Here is a 9284-nt window from a genome sequence, read left to right as displayed (position 1 = left end):
TTCAATTACATAGCATGTGAAATTTAGTTCTGAACCTGAAAGATTTTATTGAATTAACAATCTTTTAAGCGTTGAGGATGCTTTTTTTTTCAAAATTCAGGGTGCTATCAAGCAGTATGGCAACTATTTCCAATTCTGTTCACACAGTGTGAAATTGGATTTAGAATTACCATAGAAGAACCAGAGTACGTCGTCCAAAGAACTCCGTAGCAAACTAGGCTGCCAATACAATAATATTGCGTCGAAATCACATTTGCCCCAGCCCAAGCCCCAAGCCCCCAACAAGTTTCGTATTTTTCCAGTTTTTATGTGATATATGTTGAATGCCAGCGAACAAAGGTGGCGCTTATATTAATTCTTTGTGGGAACCCAAAGCATAAACAAAAGGCCATCCACAGCACAGCAGCAAATTCACGTCTGGAAGTATTTTATACCGTTCTCCAAATTTATCCATGTTCTTTAAATTTCGCCACGGTATAGTGCTAAGCACTCTCCATGTTCTTTAATTTCTCCATATTCTCCAATTTCTCCTTGTTCTCCAAATCTCTCTATGTTCTCCAATTTCATCACGGTATAGTGCTAAGCACTCTTCATGTTCTCCAATTTCACCACGGTATAGTGCTAAGCACTTTCCATGTTCTCTAATTTCACCATGGCATAGTGCTAAGTACTCTCTCCATTTTTTAAGTGCTCAGCACTCTCCAAACTTTACTCCTATGTCCGGTGCTAAGTGAAAGGATCAAGATGTCCAAGAGGGGGTGGGGGTGAATTGGACTAATTCTAAATTCTTTGCAATAATTAAACCCTACACTTAGCCCACTTCACCTCTTGTGCCTAGAATGTGTTTCTATTGATCTTACGCACAAAAGTTTTGCACCCTAGGTTTCAATCCTACTCTAGCATGGCAATTCTAGGAATGTAAATACATGAAATGAATTGCTCAAATATAAATGCTCAAAGTAAAGAGAGATAAAGGAATGCGGCGATGTTTTTCCGAGGTATCGGAGAGTCGCCACTCCCCACTAGTCCTCGTTGGAGCACCCGCGCAAGGGTGTAGCTCCCCTTGATCCGTGCAAGGATCAAGTGCTCTCTACGGGCTGATTCTTTGACACTCCGTCGCGGTGAATTGCCCACAACCGCTCACAACTTGAGTTGGGTCATCCACAAGCTCCGTCGGATGATCATCAAACTCCCAATTACCACCGAGCCGTCTAGGTGATGGCGATCACCAAGAGTAACAAGCACAAACTCTCACTTGACCACAACAAGTCTAATGAGAAGGGTGGATGCACACTTGCTACTCTCCTTACACTAATGAGGACCATAATCTTGGATTCTCAAATCTCAATCACCCCACTAGGCTCTTGATCTCCCTTGCACACTCTCAAGGTGTTTCTCAGCTGAATAAATGGACAAGAGACCTCCCATGAACGAGTGGAGTAAGTATTTATACCCCCTCAATCAAAACATAAAGTTTGGAGGTTGAGTCAGCACTCTGCGGGGTGACCGGACGCTCCGGTCAGGGTGACTGGATGCTCCGGTCAGTTATCCCCGCCACTGTGTCAGAAAGAGCCATTAAGTTCTAACCGTACTCTGACCAGCGTTCGGTCAGCATTGACCGGACACGTCCAGTCAAGAAAAATACACTCTGGAACCTTACTGATGTTGACCAGACATTGGCACTCAAAGTCCGGTCACTTCACTGTTCAGCGTCCGGTCGGTTACCGGATCCTGACGAGCATCCGGTCAGCACTGACCAGACGTGTCCGGTCAAGAAAATCCTTCTATGGAACCTCTCTGGAGTTGACCGGACACTGGTTTCACTCAGCGTCCGATCAGTACCAGACGACTTCAGTTGATCAAATGAACTGACCGGACTCACCCTCCAGCATTCGATCACAACCAGACCAGCGTCCGGTCAATCATTTGACCCTCCATTCACTTTCAACTCGAAATTCTATGTTAATGAAGTTTGCTCCAATTGATCTTGGGGCTACTCTTGAGCTACCTAGTGCTAGATTTAACAAGTGTGCACCACACCTAACCCACTAGACTCACCTAGGTCAAGCTACTAGTCCATACCCTCTTAATAGTATGGCCAGAGGAAAAACAAAGTCCTAAACTACTCTAAGTGTCTCTTCAACACCAAACGACACTTAGAACTAGTCCGTCCTTAACCTTGTCGTCCATCCTTTGAAAACCAAAATGATTTCCATCGACCGGGGCATGACAACCATGATTGCCCAATCAATTGCCATTACCATGACCTAACTCAAATTACCTATGCAAAACACACATTAGTCATAGTAATCTCGCGTCGTCATTAATCATCGAAACCCAACTAGGGGCCTAGATGCTTTCACTAAGCACGGAGATTTCATCCTCTATATAAGTATCAATAAACTCCAAATAAATATAAACTGCTTTGCAGGATATAAAATTCACCGATACATTGTTCCTGATAAACTTCGCTATGTTTTCTTCATCACCGAGTTCATATATTTTATTTTTAAATCATGTACTGCCCGTCCTACATATTTGTATTGTAGGATCATCGTCTGGGTGGTCGCACCATCTGGCCTTCGAATTTATCCGCCGATCAGCTGGTCGGACCTCTAGGTTCATGACTTCATCGTCGACCAGTTGGTTAGACTGTTCGGCGTTCACTTCTACTCGGTGCAAACTTCACCGCCGACCAATTGGTTGGGCTACTTGGTGCTCGATTCTTCGCCAACCAACTTGTCAGATTATCCGTCGCTTCATCATTAGTCACACCGGGGGCTCGCCAGCTAAGTTGATGTCTCCCCGGTGTTCGAATTCTTTGTGCAAGCATTGCCAGCTAAGCTGAGGACTCAGCGTTTGGATTCTTCGTGCAAGAGTCGCCGGCTAAGCTGGGGACTCCCTTGCTGGTCGGATCTCGCTATGTCTCATCGGTGTGCTATCAAGTTGCTCCATGTTATTAGGATCAGAGTGCTGATCTTGGGCAGCACGTTTGGGTCTTGATACGCACATGTCAGATGATGTTGACAAGCTTTCAGACTTATTTTCTTTGAGCCTGCTACAAGATTCATTCTTCATCTTCTAGTAGGCTCGAGGACTAAGTGGCTATACTTCACCTGACGGTGAATGTAGTGCTTATTTCCTGATTTACCCTTCTTATTGACTAAGTCACGGATGATAATCATCTGACCTCGCAAATGGAGTCTAAGTGGCTACACTTTGTCTAAGGTGGAGAATTTTCAAAATTTTATCTTCGCAAATGGAGGCTAAGTCCGAGATCTGTGTACTAGTTAAATCGATCGGCTTCGACTTTCACCGCTCAGTTCACTAGTTAAACTGGTCGGCTTCGACTTTCACCGCTCAGTTCACCAGTTAAACTGGTTGGCTTTGACTTCCACCGCTCGGATCACCGGTTAAACTAATCGGCTTCACGTCAAACTGCTCAGACTTGTTCAAGATAGCGTTGCTCAAAGGATACAAGGCGCTCGGGGAGTAGCTATGGGGGTATGGCCCTCGGTACCCACAAGACAAGATATGGGCCGCGCCCCAAAGGTGGCCTAGCCCACAAGATCAAGGCGTGCACCGCAAGGCTACAAAAAGATGTGGTTTATTGTATAATACCAAATAGGATATTTTTCTTGTAACCCTATCCCTCTAGAGTATATAAGGAAAGACAGAGGTCCCCTAGACGATATATCGAATTTGATACACAATCAATACAAAATAATAGAGCATAGGATATAGGGTGTTACGTCAAGCTGATGGTCTGAACCTGTATAAATCTTGTGTCTTGTGTCTCTGTTACCATCTGGTTCGCATCATGCGCACCTCTACCGATTCATCTACTACCGTGGGTATACCCCTCAGTAGACTACTGACTAGATTTTGTCGACAAAAACATAAAACTTCTACTACTACAAAAAACGTTTGTAGCAACGGGATAATTTTTTTATAGGGGTGGCTGGTGATGGAGCCGCTCCTATAGTGGGCATCCTCGAGACCCACGAGACCAGTCGCCCCTACAAATGGCATAGTAGGGGCGGCTGATGATACGAGCCATCCCTACAAATGGGTCGATTTGTAAGGGTGGCTCACTCACCAGTCGCCCCCAGTGTTATGATTTGTAGGGACGGCTCAATCACCAGCCGCCTGTATAAATTATATTTGTTCATCATTGATCATCATGAACAGTTGTGATTTTTTTTTAATCTCTGGGTAAAATTTGTAACTAGTCTTTCTCCCTCATACTAACTCCAAATATGATGATTTTTCCTCAAATTTTCTAAAATCATGCCCTATCAAGTTACTGTGTTGATTTGGTCATTCTTTTTGTTTGACAAAGTTCTAACAAGATTTTGAAACAACAAATGATTTCAGCTGAAAAAGTGATGAATACCAAAGATATATAACTCATCAAGATATACAACTTTTATTTTGGTTATTTCTTTATCTGACAAAGTGATAGTAAACATTGTTCACAAATCAACATGTCTCTCATATAGTTCATGAAACTATGAGTGATATGTGAATTTATGAACAATATTTACTAACACTTTATCAAATGAAGAAGTGACCAAAATAAAAATTGTAGATAGTGATGAGTTCAATAACTTTTATGTTGACGACTTTTGTAGTTGAAATCATTTAAGGTTTCAAAATCTTGTTTGAAGTTGCCATTTATTGAAATTCAAAATTTGAACTGTTCAAATTTTGTCAAATGAAAAGATAACCAAAATAAAAGTTGTAGATAGTGATGTGTTCAACAACTTTTATGTTCATGACTTTCTTATTTGAAATCATTTGAGGTTTCAAAATCTTTTTTGAAGTTGCCATTTATTGAATTTCAAATTTTGAACTGTTCAAATTTTGTCAAATGAAAAGATGATCAAAATAAAAGTTGTAGATAGTGATGTGTTAAACAACTTTTATGTTCATGACTTTCTTATTTGAAATCATTTATGTTTTCAAAATCTTGTTTGAAGTTGCCATTTATTGAAATTCAAAATTTAAACTTTTAAAATTTTGTCAAATGAAAAGATGACCAAAATATAAGTTGTACATCTTGATGAGTTCTACAACTTTGATGCTTACAACATTTTCATTTTAGATCATTTTTTCTCTTAAAATTCAATTCGAAGTTCACAAATTCAAATTTTAAAATTTTTAAATATATTTTCTTATTTTACAAAATAAAATGTATCATTATATATATATATATATATATATATATATATATATATATAAGCAAGTAATTTTTTATGTGTACGGGAAAATATAACAAATTATTTTTATTATATTTATAATTTTATATATATTTACACATTTATAAAAAATATGCAGAAGTAATATTTAAAAATATGCAAAAAAATATTTGTAGGGACAGCTGAATCAGAAACCGCCCCTGCAAATGCATTTGTAGGGGCGGCTGACTCTGAGTATATATTCTAGAGCGCAGTCGGCCCACCTATCCCTGCAACCCTAGGTCACAACACACACGGACAATCTATCCAGCCGCCGCTGCCTCCGCAACCCCTCTTCTGTTCGCTCTCTCCTGCTCCCTCTCCGCAGCTCTCCCACCCGGTGGCCGGTGCTCTCTTCCTCATGGAGGAGCTTGATTCTGCAAGGAAGAGCTCGATCCGGTGAGGAGGGTCCCGGATCCGGCGCGGGCCCAAGAGGCGGCCACGGGCAGGCTGGGATGCTGAGGCATGGGCTCGAGATGCGTCAATGGCCGAGCGCCGGCGCCCTTTGCCAGGTCTTCGTCGGCCCGTTCGTCGGCGACTAGCGCCTACCTTTGCCAGGTCTCGACGTCCCCTTCCCCTTCGCCGTCAACTGGCGCCCAGCAGGTACGCTCTCCCCTTCTAGTCCTTCCCGCCGTTCGAAGCCGAGCACCCAAACCCTAAAGCAAGCTAGCTGTATTCGAATCTGGCACAATTCCATCGATAGTTTGTTATTGAGCAGCAGATCTTTTTCTCTGTCATATTCTATCGCCAGGTACATTTGGAAGAATGGGGGTTTACCTTAGCACTCCGAAAACTGAGAAGGTATCCGAAGATGGGGAAAATGATAAACTTAAATTCGGACTTTCATCTATGCAAGGGTGGCGTGCAACTATGGAAGATGCTGTAAGTTTCTATTCATCATTTAAATTTGCTTGTTGTGATTTTCTTTGTCGCTTGTTCCTAGTCTTGTACGTTTTACCTAGATAGAGACACAAGTGATGGAATCCGATTCAGACTCGGGTATCCAACTCCGCATGATTTTACTCGATTTTCCAAATATAACTTGGAATCCAACTTTAATATAAATGTGCTCTCAATGTCCAAGTTGGGTGTAATTATGGAAACTCACAGAATGTCCTAGCAATGTTTAGCAGTGCTATGCACCTGAGAGAAGGGGTGTCTTGAGTTCGTTAAATTTTTGAAATAAAATGAATACTTACGTGTAAAAATAAATTATGTGCTGAACTGAGCCTGGTTAATTCATGAGTTGAATGGGGAGTTTTTGTTTCTGTCCATGATACCCTGTCCTGTTGTTGAGAGTGACAAAAAATGGATTAGCACTTTTTTGTTTACATCACCATATTCTCCAGATGTTGGATTGATAATGCTTCATAAGTTAAACAGTGTCTGACATCATACTGAAAGATGGGCTATACTCCAACCTTGAAGGCTGGAATCAATTGAGAGGATAGAATTTGAATGTGTATGAGATATCTTGTTGAGTATAATGTATAACTACTAAAGGAGAAGCTGTGACTTGTTTTCTTACATAGTACTAATAGACTTCTTGATATGATTTATCTGTATCTTTTGAGAGGATGGAATCTTGTCAATTTTATTAGTTTATTATGATCGTGTTTGCTCAGTCTATTGTGCAATTTTCTAGCACTCGGCTTTGCTAGATCTTGACAATGACACTGCATTCTTTGGTGTTTTTGATGGCAGAAACTTGTGTAAGAGTAGACTTGTGGTTCTTGAGTAGACGTGCAACACTGATGGTTTAAGACATAAAAGGGTATGTGTAAGAAGGAAATTTGTTCTTTTAACATTTAAAATTGATACTTGTGTTGCCTAACAATGTTAACTCTTGAAAAGGATATCTATGCATAAGAAGGAAGTTTATTCTTGTACTCCCTCCATTCCAAACTATAAGACATTTTGGCTTTTTTAGATACATTGCTTTTGTTATGTATCTAGACATAGTGTATATCTAAGTACATAGCAAAAGCTACGTATCTAGAAAAGCCAAAACGCCTTATAATTTGGAATGGAGGGAGTAGCACCTAAAATTGATGGCCATGTTGCCTAATAATGGTAACTCTTGAAGAACGACTTCCAATTTCCTAAACTGGAGCCTCTTCTTGTTATGCTGGAAGGCAATTTTTGGCATTTCTCTTTGTTGCTAGTTCTTTTGTTGGAAATGAACATTCTATCCACCCAGGTAGTCTTATAGAAATTTCTTTTATCAGGGACCGCACTCTGATTTTACTGGGCCCAATTGTGGGAGTACAACCAATGTAGCATTAGTCAGAAATAGGCAACTCGTTGTGGCAAATGCTGGTGACTCCCGCTGTGTCATCTCAAGGAATGGCCAGGTCAGTTGTTACTCCTTTTTTAGGAAGACAAGAGGGGTTACCCCCTACCGGTAATTGCATTAATTGAAGAGAACAAAGTGCAAAGACTCTGGTATATTTCGACATAAAGTTTATGTGTGATTGTCTCATTTCTATACTTCTTCCACGAAACACTGGCATACAATTTGTCAAGAGACCATAAACCAGAGCTTGAGGCAGAGAGAGAAAGGATACAAAGTGCAGGGGGTTACATTCAAATGGGGCGTGTAAATGGAACTTTAAACTTGTCAAGAGCTATTGGTATTCTTTTTTTACTTGCTTCTTTTTGTTCATACTTCTCACCTTACCTGATGTCTTGCATATGCAAAATACTTTTCACTATGGAATACCATTATATTCAGATACCTAAATTTCTTTTGACTTTGTACCTTGGCATGACAAATTCTAGTGTACTAGGATTGTGGAAGAACCAATATACCAGTTCGATAAGTATATTTTTAAGTCTTGGAAGAAACATGATTGATAGAGGTCCAAAACATGATTAATATGTGCATTTGTTTTGCTAGTTGACACTGCTTGTTCTGCTAGTTAACAATTTGATGTTGTCTCTATGATTTTCTATTTTATGCTAAATTAACAGCAAGTACTTTCTTATTGTTTCAGTTGCAGTCTGAATTTTTAGCATATTTGGATCTGACTTATATATACTATCTCATATATTAGGCTGCAATCTGAATTTTTAGCAAGTCTTGATCTAAATTATAATAATCTGTATATTTAGCAAGTCATGATTTGAATAATAATATCTCTTATAACATTTATTACCTCTGGTTCTAAGATTTTCTTATAATATTTTATTTAGATCACAAGCTCTTAATATTGATGAGGGACATCAATACATCATAAGGCCCTAGGGGATGCTCTAAAATAATATATTACAGTTTGAAAGTCTAATGCTCCAGGGGTGTTAGATGCAATCACTACATTGAGTAGTGGCACACTTCTTGGTACACCGTACACAGAGGAGTTGCAGCATGTGTCAAGACGTATACATATCGACAATCCTCATTAGCTTATATGTTTGTATATATACTTATAATGTTCACTTAGGTAGAAATCATCAGTACCAAGATTTGAATTATATATGTTCTGATCAGATTTGAATTATATATATATATATATATATATATATATATATATATATATATATATATATATATATATATATATATATATATATATATAATGTTCTTGTAGAATTTAAATTGTAAATTTAATTTTTTTTTTGCTGAAAAATGTACTGTAGGGGCGGTTCTAGACTAAACCGCCCCCTACAAACAGGTATTATAGGGGCGACTGGTACTATAGCCGCCTCTATAAATCGACACCAGCCGTCCCTACAAATCGATTTGTAGGGACGGCTTATAACACCAGTCGCCTCTATAAAATCGATTTGTAGCCACGCTTTAATAGGAGCGGCTGGCCAAACCGTCTCTACAAATGCCCATGAGTCGCCCCTACAAAACCTATCTGTAGCCGTGTTCATGGCCACAGACCTGTCCCTTTCCACACGATATAACGTAGAAGCACCGTATCTTCCTACGTACCTCCAAGAATACAGAGAGATCGGCAGCTATATATACCCATGCTACGCCCAGTTCCAGTCATCAAATCAAAAGCCGTAGCAGCACGCAATTGACAGGCCTGATCG

General features: G+C 39.9%; 1 long non-coding RNA gene across 1 annotated transcript; it reads left to right on the top strand.

Moving 5' to 3' along the window:
• Positions 1-5707: 5707 nt before the first annotated feature.
• LOC136471750 (uncharacterized) lies at positions 5708-6941 on the top strand. The gene is made up of 3 exons (XR_010762102.1): positions 5708-5843; positions 5992-6122; positions 6886-6941. It is a non-coding gene; the product is annotated as an uncharacterized lncRNA (long non-coding RNA).
• Positions 6942-9284: the final 2343 nt, after the last annotated feature.

The sequence above is a fragment of the Miscanthus floridulus genome, chromosome 8 (genome assembly GCF_019320115.1).
Source record: "Miscanthus floridulus cultivar M001 chromosome 8, ASM1932011v1, whole genome shotgun sequence".
NCBI classification, from domain to species: domain Eukaryota; kingdom Viridiplantae; phylum Streptophyta; class Magnoliopsida; order Poales; family Poaceae; genus Miscanthus; species Miscanthus floridulus.
Note: the sequence above shows the minus strand (reverse complement) of the source record. Positions and strands in the feature narration are given on the sequence as shown.